Source organism: Heloderma suspectum, chromosome 11 (assembly GCF_057233095.1).
Source record: "Heloderma suspectum isolate Gila_16-S chromosome 11, 16-S_ref, whole genome shotgun sequence".
Lineage (NCBI taxonomy): Eukaryota > Metazoa > Chordata > Lepidosauria > Squamata > Helodermatidae > Heloderma > Heloderma suspectum.
In genome coordinates this window covers 21,155,506-21,167,573 of record NC_139468.1, presented here as the reverse complement: position 1 = coordinate 21,167,573, position 12,068 = coordinate 21,155,506, and the positions used below count along the sequence as shown (strand labels likewise).

At 45.5% G+C, this 12,068-nt stretch overlaps 1 protein-coding gene across 1 annotated transcript in view; it reads right to left on the bottom strand.

The window, feature by feature from the left end:
• The window catches only part of SEMA6D (semaphorin 6D), a 103,750-nt gene that overhangs the window by 68,512 nt on the left and 23,170 nt on the right, over positions 1 to 12,068 (bottom strand). The window lies entirely within an intron of this gene.

Sequence of the window (12,068 nt, the reverse complement as noted above, 5' to 3'; positions counted from 1 at the left end):
ATTGCTTGCCCAGTACAACCAATACCCACAACGATGTGCAGATGGGGGAGGAGGGAAGTACTGGATGCATTCCAAGGCACTCTCTTACTTTGTCTGTGACTATTGTGAGGATCAAAAAGAGGTCTGGCCTGCATGAACTGAGCGTGTATGCTATGGATTGCCCCGGAATCCTTTGCAATGTGCAGAAGGTCTGTGACAAATGCTCAGGCAGAAGGGCTGGCCCAAGACATTTTGCTGCCTGAGATGAAAGACGAGAGTAGTTGGGGGTTCTTCTTCATTTTAAAAGGTTTATAATGAAACTCTGCTACTGAATATCACAGCTTTGATCTTAACTTCAGTTATTTGCAAGCTTTTAACTTTTCTGGGAGAGCACTGCTTCCTCCCTCCCCCCTCCAAGCCGACAGAATGCTTGTAAATGGGTAGGGTGACTTTTAATGATGCAAATACTCACCGCTTATTTAGACACACTTTGATGACAAGAAGTCCCTTGTGATCCCCCCCCCCAAATTACTCTGTTCTAGCTGGAGAGGAAAACAAGGCACCATCCGAAACGCAAGCGATGGCTTCAATTAAATTGATTTAAAATTCATTTTCTGACAGGTCCATTTTGCTCCATTTTTCACCCCATCCCTGATGCCTTTTGCTGGGGTGAAGTGAAAATCCGCCAGCCAAAAACAGCCTTTTGTTTTCAACGCTAGCTCTACCGTCAAAAGTCTTCTGTTTTACATCACTCCTGTGGGACAAAGCTCCACTTGACGGTTTGCCAGGGTCTGTGTTTCTAGGACAAAGTGCAAGGTACTCTAGTTTATGCCTCCTGATTAACTATCCTGACAGGTCTATATACTGTTAATTTAAACTGACTGCTTCAAACTGAGCCCCTCAAATCATTATGTCGAATTCTTTGCATTAGAGACACCCCATGAGTGCCAGATGAACATAAAGGAAGTTTGAGAGCATGGATGCACTGTTTTCTCAAATGATCCCCCCCCCCCACTACAAAAGCCTTATTTATATATATAGACAGATGGTGTGGTGTGGTTTAGAGCGCTGGACTGGGACTCGGGAAATCTGGGTCTCCACTTGGCCATGAAGCTCACTGGGTGACTTTGGGCCAGCCACTAACTCTCAGGCTAACCTACCTCACAGGGTTGTGATGAGGATAAAATGGAGAGGAGGACCACGTGAACCAGCTTCGGTTCCCTTCAAGAGAAAAAAAAATGGTGGAATATAAATGTAATAATAAATAAAACAATAAATGAATATACTGCCCTTCATGATCAACCCACAGGAAGGTTTACAAAATGCACAAAAACCACAATTAAAATAAAATACAAAGATCAAAAGAAGAACAGAGAAAATCTATGAAGCTAGTATTAAAATCAGCAAATGCCTGGGCATACAGATGCACTTTCAACAGGTGCTGAAACACCGTCAAGGGTGGTGCCTGTTGCACTTAAGTGGGGGAGAAAAGTCCTAAGCCAGGGCACCACCACAGAAAAGGCCCTCCCCATGATTGTTATCTGATGTACTTGTGCAGGGATGGCACAACCAGGAAGCCCCGATATGTGGATAACTGTGACTTCTAGCTGGCCACAATTGGAAACCAACCACTTCCTGAAATGTAGTTGACAATACTTGTACATGTTTATTTTGATTCTCTGGTTGAGAAGGCACCCTTTTCCGAGACATTGAATTATGGTTGAATGCATATGCTTTTTCTAGCCACTATCAAAATAATTCCACAGAACACTGAGAGCCAGTGTGGTGTAGAGGTTAGATGAGTGTTGGCCTTGGGACTAGGACTGGGGAAACCTGGCTTCAAACCTCCACTGAACCATGAAGTTCACTGCATGACTGTGGGCCAGTATCTACTACCTCTTAGCCTACAGTTGGGCAACTTATGGCCCTCCAGATGTTTTGGCCTACAACACCCATCAGACCTAGTCAGCACAGTCAATGATGAGGGAGGATGGGAGTTGTAGGCCAAAACATCTGGAGGGTTGCAAATTGCCCACCATTGCCTTAGCCCAACCTACCTTGCAGGGTTAATATGAAGATAAAATGGGAGGGGAAGGAGCTATATAGACTGGCATGAGATCCTTGGAGGAAAGGTGGGAGATAAATAAATAATAAAATAAAGTACTAATTAATAAAACAAATTATCTTATTCATTTTCTTCTCAGGTGAAACACTGGAGTAGTAGAACCCAGGTGCATCAGTCCAGGCTGAGACACATCAGTCAGGAAAGCTAAGGGGTGAGGCATAGGGGTGAGGCAATCCAGAAAGACATCAGCATTTGCCACGCTGTGGAGCCCCGCAGTTGGTTGTAACTGCCAATACTGGACTGATATATGGAGACAAACCTTACGGCAAAGGTTTATCAATACATTTAAATAAATTAAAAAATAGATAGGCTTCTGCAAGCTTGATATTGACCAAGCAGATTAATTCATTTAAAACATTTTTACATTAATTAATCAAACAGCAAATTTTAAAACAACAACAATAAACAACAACAAATTTTATTCTAGAAAAGTCTTCAACAAACCAATATATAATATATATAGGGAGGATGAGGGAGAGGGCCTTCTCTGTGGTGGCCCCCACTCTGTGGAACTCCCTCCCTAGGGAACTCTGCCATGTCCCCTTTTTAATGAGCTTCTGCCACGCATTAAAAACGTGGTTGTTCAGGCAGGCATTTGGGGTGGGTTAGGGTATTTTTAGAAATATGATGTTTTAAATGTAGAATTTTATTGTTTTAAACTGTTTCTATTATTGTATATCGCCCAGAGTGGCTGGGTGACCAGCCAGATGGGCGATTAATAGATTTAATAAATAAATAAATAAATAAATAAATAAATAAACAAACTCACAGAGAGAGAAAAAGGATGAGCCTTATCCTGGAACTTACTATTCCAGAACACAATGGATAATGCCCACCTTTCAGTAAACCTTTAAACTTCGTTTAAATACACATCCTTTAAAAAATGCAGTTGGCAAGCACCATTTTAGGAGAGGCCTTCCCTGTGGTGTGACAGAAGGGGGAATGCATCTTATAAAATGGTGCCTGCTGCAACACAAGCATTCGTCATCTAAAAACAACTTTATTTCCTCCTCTGAAAATAACTCTTGTTTCCCCCCCTCCATACCCAGATGTTCGCAAATTTGACGGATTAGTTAACGGACCAAATCTTATCCGACGAATTAGCTAAGAGGTCCTTGGTTGGCTGACGGCGCTACTTAGGACCTGTTGCTGCCAGGGCCGATGTCAAGGGTTGGCATGGTCAGGCAGCTGCCCAAGTCTCACACCTCAGCAGGGTCCTGCTGACATGAGCTCCTTGGACTTACTCCTCCTCTTCGCCATGGCAACCTGCTTGTTTGCCTGCTCCTCGCTTTGGCCCAGACAGTGATGGTGGTGAGGAGGAGGAGCAGTAATTGCCACAGCCCACTTGCTCAGTGGCTCCCTGCCTGTCGAGCAAGCAAGTGGCAGCAATGATGAGAAAGAGGAGGAGGAGCGATAGCTGCTGGTGGTAATGCTGGTGAGAAGGTGGACTCACTGAGGGAGGGGGCCCATTGAGGCTGTCTTGCCCAAGGGCGCTCCAAAACCTGGAGGCAGCACTGGTTGCTGCTTCCAGCTTCTTCAGACACATCAGCACCGAGCAACAGCTAGCGGTGAAGCTAGGGCTCAACCTTGAGGTCCAGGTCCAGGGCCCTGTACCCCGGGGGCTCCCCAAATGACCATCCAGAGAGCGGCAAGTGATGGGGGCAACAGCAAACAGGCCTAGCGCCAGCATCTGGACCAACATGGACATGCCAGGGCTGATGCTGCTACTGAAGCATCCTTTCTTTCTTCTTTTAAAACCATTTTATAGGCAAGGTGTGGCTGGCCAGGCATGTCCATGATTACAGATGCTCATTGGATTATTTTTTTCCTTTAAAAATATATATCAGCCTTTTCTACAACGAAATTGTGCTTATTCCCAAGTAAAGGCAGGCAGCAGAAGCAAACTCCCTTTTATTGCTGGCATCATGATGTTGCTGTTTAAGAATGCACAACTGCACATACATGTCCAGGGTACTTCTTTGAAACCCTCCCCCCCCCCCGAGTTGACAAAGAAACAGAGCTTTTGTGTTTGTTTGCTTTGCTCTAACGTATTAGGAATGTAAAAGCACTTGTAAAGCATGGAATGGAGGTGGGTGTGGGGCGAGAAGAGAAATATTAGTTGTGCTTTTCTAACCAAAGTAACATACATGGACTTCTAAAGCCCCGCTCCTCCAGGGTCTAAGATGACTTAACATCATCACTGGCATCAGCAAGTTGTATTTGGCACTATGGTACCTGTGGTGTCCCCCCCGCCAGCCCCATGAGACACACAGTACCGCTGCTCTATGCCAGGACAAGACAAGACACCTGCTCTGGCAGCAAGGAGGCATGTGCCCCTGGTGCCCTTCCACGACACAGGATGCTGCCTTACACTGAGGGTCCATGTAGCTCATTATGTCTACACTGACTGGCAGCAGCTCTCCAGGGTTTCATGCAGGGGTCTTTCCCAACCCAACCTGGAGATCCTGGGTATTGAACCTGGGACCTTCTGTGTGCAAAGCCGGTGCTCTACCATTGAGCTATGGTGGCCCTTCAATTTATATGCCTTTCCAGCTTTCAGGCATAGTAAAGATCACTGCAAACCTGCACCCACCAGAATGGAGAGGATAAGGGATATTGATTCTCCTAGGAGACGGGCAGCATCTTTGACTAGGCGAAGGATAGTTCTTCTGTTGCTGCTAGGGAGGGCTGAATCTATTTCAAGCCCATGTCACTTTCACATGTTTTTACCCATAACTCCATTTTGTTTCTGCATTAATCTCCTATTGTGTGTGTGTGTGTGTTTTTTATAAAAATGCTCAAGTTATCTTAACCACAATCATAACCACAGTGAATGCTATCCACCCTGAAAGGCAGTATAGAAAGAATTTTTGGTAGATAGAAGTTATTTATTTAAAGAAGTATTTTAATATGTATTTAACTGTGTTTCCTGCCATAATAAATACTATTTCAATGTGTATTTTCATACATTTAAACTGCCAAGGATGGCACTGCAACATTCAGAGAAGTGTGAAATTCAGTGTATAGCTCAAATTCCAATAAGGATGGACGAAAGGGACTTACCTGGTCCCGCAGCTTGCTTCGCGGTGGGGGGGAGGCGCTTCGGTTCTCCCCCCAAAAGTTCAGGTGAGGGGGGGGAGGCATCCCGCCTCGCCTGGCTGAAATTCAGGCTTGGGGGGGGAGGCGCCCCATCCCTCGCCGGTGAAATTCAGCCTGGGTAGGAGCGCCCTGTCTACCCAGCCGCGAAAAAAAAAGTAAAAACAAAACAAAAACCACACACACCCGTGATAGGCTACGTAACGATTTACGTAGCCTATCACGGCTAGATTTCCAAAGGCAGCCGTGATAGGCTATGTAAATCGTCACGTAGCCTATCACGGGTGACTTTGAAAAAAAAAAAAAGCGCGTACGCAAATGGCGGCTCCCATGGGGACTGCCATTTGCATTCCTTATTTTGGCACGTCTAGTCTACGTAAAGATTTACGTAGACTACGGCAAAAATAAGGGCAACGCAAATAGCTTTGGAAATCTAGCCGTGACTTTGGAAATCTAGCCGTGATAATTGTTATGTAGCCTATTACGGGTGTGTTTTTTTTTTTTTACTTTACTTGTTTTTTTTGCAATGGCGGCGGCGGCGGAAGCCGGTTGGGAGACCAGCCGCCGCCCCTGCCCCTGCTGAACCGCCGCTGAACCGCTGCTGGGACCCGCCGCCGAGAGGGACATTCGCCGAAGGTAAGTCCCATCCCGGGGGGGTGGGGGGCCGGCGGAGAATTTCCCCAACACTTTCGGGGGGCCGAATGCGTCGGCACTCGGCCTCCCGAAGATTCGTGGAGAAATTCTCCGCCAACCCTAAATTCCAATCAGATTAGTCAGAGAGGTGCCGATCAGCCATTTATGCCCTGCTTGGGCCACTGGGCTAGTGCAGATGTATTACTGGCTTCCTCTTAAACTGGTTAAAGACCTTTTAACCTGGTGGTTAAAAGATCAGAACTGGACCCATCCTGCGCCCCACAGCTCCCATTCTCTCCTCTCTTGGAAGCAAGTCCCACCTATGCTTAGGGATGCTGGAGAAATTAGAGACAGACTAAAATGAGCTTGGATTTCTAAGAATCTGACCTGCAGGATCTACTGTGGAGCGTCCCCTCAGGCCATGCGGAGTCCATGGACTTTCAGATGAGTTTCTTACTTTCCTAAAATTTACACATATAAATCCGTAGAAAAAGACATAAGTTTCTGCTGAGGAAACGTTGAATAGAATGGGGGACAATGCACTAAATGTTACGTACTGATGTAAATTATGTAATACTTATGGGGGACAATACACTAAATGTTACGTACTGATGTAAATTATGTAATACTTACGTAAATACTTACATAAATATTTACACAATTATTTCCATATTTTTCCACATGACGAAAATATTTGTTTTGCACCTGTCTGTGGGCAGATGACGGAATGAAAGGTGCCTGCCAATCCGCGGAACACAGACAGAGCGGATTTTACACAGTCCATACATCCCTACATATGCTGCTGCTAAGGGATATGTCTAAGGGTTTATTAAGGGTTTATTAAATTCTATCTTATTGGGTTTTGTCTTTTTAAAAAATGTTTTCACTCTTTTAACTTGGTGTTTTATTCTGTTACCTTGTTGTTCACTACTCCGAAATCTTCTGATGTGGAGCGGTATATAAATATTGAAAATAAATAAAATAAATAAATACGTCAGCACCAATCTTAACCACATGGAATGCTAACCAGAGTTGATGCGTCATCACTGTTTGAAAACCATGTTAAACTGTGGCTTCAGATCCTGGTTATGTGAGAAACCTGGTTAGTATTAATCATGGTTAAGGTTGGGACTGCCATGTCCCTTAACCATTGGAAAGGTGGAAGGGCATAATCTGTTCCCCAAAGGGGAAGGATGGGGTGGGGGGAAAAAGGAGCATGAAACCCTCTTTTAAAAATATATATATTATGGGCTGGATCCAGACTTAGCCACACTTAGAGCAGATCCATTTAAATATATAGGACTTAAGCTCGTCATAACTAACTAAAGTTCCATTGGTATCAGTGGGTCCACTCTAAGCATGGTTAAGTCTGTATTCAACCCTATATTTCTACCCAGCTGTTACATGGGGCTCCCGATGAACTCCAATCCTGGTCACTGAACAAGTCTGCCTCACAGGTAAGAGGCAGTCAGGACCACATCTGCATCAACACATTATGGTGTTAGCTGATCCACTGATGGGATCAGGGTGTCATTCTTAAAGTTAACATGCTGCATTGGCTTTAATCGTCAACCGTTAGCTAATGTAGTGAAATAACAAATCCAGAAATGCTGCTCTCATGTTGGAAAAGCAGAGCTTGCTGTATGCACATCGCTGCCTCCCTCACTCAGAGAAGATAAAACTTTTGAAGCATTTGTTCATGCCATTGCTCTTATTTACCATATTACATCAAAAGGCATTAAGTTGCCATGTGGATGTCTCACATTTCTCATTTGAGACAAAGCACAATAAAAACATGGAAGTCGGGGAGAGGCAAACCAATTTGAGTACACTGACTGCGCAATTGTTTTGCGGCATGGCCCTCAAGTGTAAAGACTCTTACATTTTTAAAATTGCCTAATCAAATGCAGACGCTGTTCCAGTCACGCTAAATTTTCACATAATGGCAGAAGAACATTTCTTTCTAGCCTAGCACCAGGCATTTGGATCACATTATTACATTTGCTACTATGTTGTGTCTGTGTGCGCGAAGTTTGGGAGCATGCATTTGTAAATGCATCATGTACCAATGCGAATGCTGACACAACTGCTAGAAGGAGAAATGGCTGCTTTGCTCTGATCTCTGGGAAATACATATTGATGCAACAGGCCCGTTGCAAAAGCTCTGTCTACCAGGTGTTCCTTGGTTGCAAGGCACACGTATTTATGTGTGCAGCATCAGCAAATGAACACCCTTCGCTAATCTCACACCCTGAACACCAAGGCCTTTTGACCGGCCATTTCAGGACATGGTGATAACCACAGGAAACAGGAACCACAACTTTTTTTTTCAAAGCTGTATGCTTTTCCCCAGGGGGAAGAGAAACACAAAATGTCCCTGCAATGGGAGGTTGTGCACCTTCTCTTTGTGAGAGATGCCCAAGACAAATTTCAGGGGAAATGGAAAAGAAGAGAAAATGCAAGTGACTCACAGATCTTTTGAGTCCCTTCCTTTTCATTGCAAGCAAAATAAAGCTCTTGGGTTGCATTTCTAAACACACATACTAGGGAGTAACTCCCACTGAACTCAGAGGAACTTACTCCTGAATAAAGAAGTGTAGAAATGCCCTCTTAGTGTAAATAGAGAGCAGGAGGCAGCCTCCTAGCAGAGGCTGGCCACGTGGAGGTGAGAACCAGTGCTGACAGAACAGAAGGTTGCTGGTTCTAGACTGTACCTTTTGGGGAGGCTGTACCTTTTTGGGAGGGACCACAGCTCAGTGGTAAAGCATATAGCTTGTGTACAGAAGGTGTCCTTGGCATTTCCAGTTAAAAAGATGAGTGATGGGGAAGACCTCTGCCCTGAGTCCCCTGTGTTTAATGAATGTCAGAGACTGCAGTATATTAGCAATAACTATTTTGTTAACCACAGACTGGAGAACAGTTCTAACAAACTCACTAGTACAGGCTGCTTTTTCTTGTGCTTCAGTCCTTCTGCTTTCAGTTTCAGTTTCCCATATAAGGCAGTGACTGGGTTCGCATGATCACCACAGCCCACTGTGGCTTATTTCAGCCACGGTGGTTTGTGGTGCGTGCCAGTGGCCATTTTGAATACTCAACCCCTGGTGGGGGGCTGCCATGGTTTGTCGTGTCATCTGAAACTGGGTGGCAGAAGTTGTTTGAGGGTTAAACAACCCTTGAATAACCCTACAACAGACCATGGGTTATTTCAGGGCCTAGGTTTGGATGACATGATAAACCATGGCAACCCCCGCCAAGAGTTGAATATTCAAAATTGCCGCCAGCACGTGATGCAGCCCACCATGGTTTAAATAAGCCAAAGTGGGCTGCGGTGATTATGTGAACCAGCCCGGTGTCTCATTCTCTACTGAGCTTTGTCTTCCACTACACCCTGAGTTAGAGCAGACAAGGAGTCAGCAACCAGGGCTAGCAAAGATAGGCATGAGGCACCTGCCGAGGGCCCTCTGCCAAGAGTCCCCTGGAGTCACTCCTCCTCCTCACCACCGCAACTTCCTTGTTCACCTGCCTCTCGCTCTGGCCCAGAAAATGGAGGTGGTGAGAAGGAGGAGCACTAGATGCCATGGCCTACTTGCTCAGAGGCTCGCTGCCTGTCAAGCAAACAAGTGGTAGCAATGGTGAGAGCAAGGAGTAGGAGCAAGAGTAGTTGTTGATAATGGCCCTGTTCAGATGTAACTTGGGGAAGGGTGGTTAGGCTAACGATGGGGCATGGTGGTTATCACTAACCACGGTGTGTGCTTCTGCCACATGTGCACAGAACCATGGCCCGCAGTGTGGTTAGCCTAATCGTTCCCATACCACCAACCCCTGCAGTCCTCCTGCCATGCATCCCAGCGGCCTCAGCAGAGCTAGTGGTCATCTTGTGGCTGCTGCTGCAGCAGCTGCCTCCCCACTGGCTTGTGGCACAGGTGTTTGTGCCTGGGAGTGCAGAAAGCTCAAGGTCGAAGTGCTGATAACCGTAGTGTGGGATCAAAAATATCTTTGTTCCCCATGTGCTTCTCCAATTTCATACTGCTGGCGGGGAAGGAGAGCAAGGAGCCTGGCTCTTGGCTGACGCGTCATGTGTCACTAGGCAAATTTCGACCTGGCATGCTGGCAGGAGCGGAAGGGCTGTTTCCAGCCACCCTTGCCGCAGAGCTCTATGATAGTGCATGGTTAACCATGGGGTCCTGACAGACAACATGCTAAGCCACTGTAAGGGCCACTAACTCTACTGCAGCACATGGTTAGTGAGTGTGGTTACACTGTGGTTCTGTAGCCACTGTGGTTAGGAAAAACACCCCACAGAAAAACATGCTAAGCTATCATAGTTAGCTCAAAATGTTTAACCATCATGGCTTAGCGTTATGTCCAAACAGGGCTAATGGCAGTGAAGGTAGGTAGACTCACTGAGGGATGGGGGCTCATTGCAGCCAACGCTGTTGGCAACACAGCACTTGCCAGCACAGTGGTGCCTGTCTTGGCCCCCAATGTGCCTGTGAGGCCCCTTGTGCTGCCCTCCACTCAGTTCTGCTGCCCCTTCATCTCCCAGTTGGTATGTTTTTCCCAACCTATATTCAAGTCAATGGAGCAATATTGCTCCATTGACTTGAATACAGGTGGTGGAAAGGGTGCCTTACTGAAAAGTGCCTTGGGGGGGATCCTTGGGGCAATAGGACCCTTGGGGCAATAGGGCCCTTGGCAGTGGGTGGGCTTACCTCTCCCTCCAACTGCCTTTTGGAAGAATAGCCTTTCTCCTTATCACTCCATTGACTTGAACAGAGGTGGGGGAAAGGGAGCCATGCTGAAAAACGGTGGTGGGGGAGGAGAAAAGTGGGAATCCAGAGAGGGGAGGGCTCCCAAGATTTTACCCCCCAATAACAACTTGCGGTGGTGCCTGGGACACTTTTTCAAAATGTCAAATGTGTCCGTGAGCCTAAAATGGTTGCCTTCCCCTGGAGTACACAATAAGAACATAAGAACCTAAGAAGATGCATGCTGGATCACAGCAAGGGTCCATCTAGTCCAGCGTTCTGTTCACACAGTGACTAATCAGCAAAACATGAGTACAACACCCTCCCTGAGCCATACAGACAATCTGACCTGGCATAAGGCAGCTATGTTCTCTAGAAGTGCATATCTTACCAGCATGAATGTCAGACAAGCCACTTTTCTTTCCTTCCTGGATGTATTCATAGAGGTTGTGTCTGGATGTATAAGGTCGTTGTGATACCTGCATCTAATTAACTGTTCCATTCCATTGTTTTGGATTGATGCCTAGGATCTCTCTCTTCCCCACTCTAACCTCTCCTCATTCCCCCTGCTGCATCATAAGAAATGCCCCATGATGCACCAGTCTATTATTTTAATGAGTAGGAAGTTGTTCTCTTGAGAGAGGGAATAATGGAAATAAACTATTCACCTTGAAGCAATTACATGGCCACAACTATAAAGGCCATTTTATACCAGCAGCAGGATTATGCTTCTTCTGGATTGCAGGTGGGCAGGCAGGTCAACAAAGGCTGAAACTTTCTCCCTGTCATGCTTTTTTATGTTAGAGTTGTTGTTTTGTAGTGGAAAGCGTCCAAATATACCCCCCACCCCACCCGCGGCCCAGGCCACATAGTATAGGCCAGGAAATGTTTGACCGCTTAATTCTTCTCATTCTATTATCTGGCTTTATTCTGGGTAAGTGGTCACTCTCTCTGGATTATTGCAAACCTCAACTGGACATGGACACTTAAAAAAGCACTGCAGAACCACATCCATAACAAACCTTAAGCAGGCCAGATATGACAATGGAAGCAGAAGAAGCAGATGGTAAAAGCAACTCATAAAAGCTATATTGGTAACAAAAAATGTACCTAAACGTTATACAAAATTAACTGAATCCATTAATTGGGGGTCATGCAATTGGTCCCTCATAGTCACTGTTGTAAGATCTTGTACTTCTGGATCTGGAAAACTTTCAACAAGGTTATCTATGAAACCTTCATCTTAAAAACAAAACAAGCAAAACTGTTCTGCTTGACTTCTGCAGGAAATCCAATTAAATGCAAAATATGTGATTTGATCACCCTTGTTTTAGTCTACCCTGATGTTCAAAAGACGTATGGCTAAAAATATCTGTAAACCAGTTCCCATTATGAAGCCACATGACTTAGGTCTGGTCTACATATGCAGCAAAATGAGGTGGTAAAATGGACTATATCACTTCAGACTGCAGGTGGGGAATGGCAAT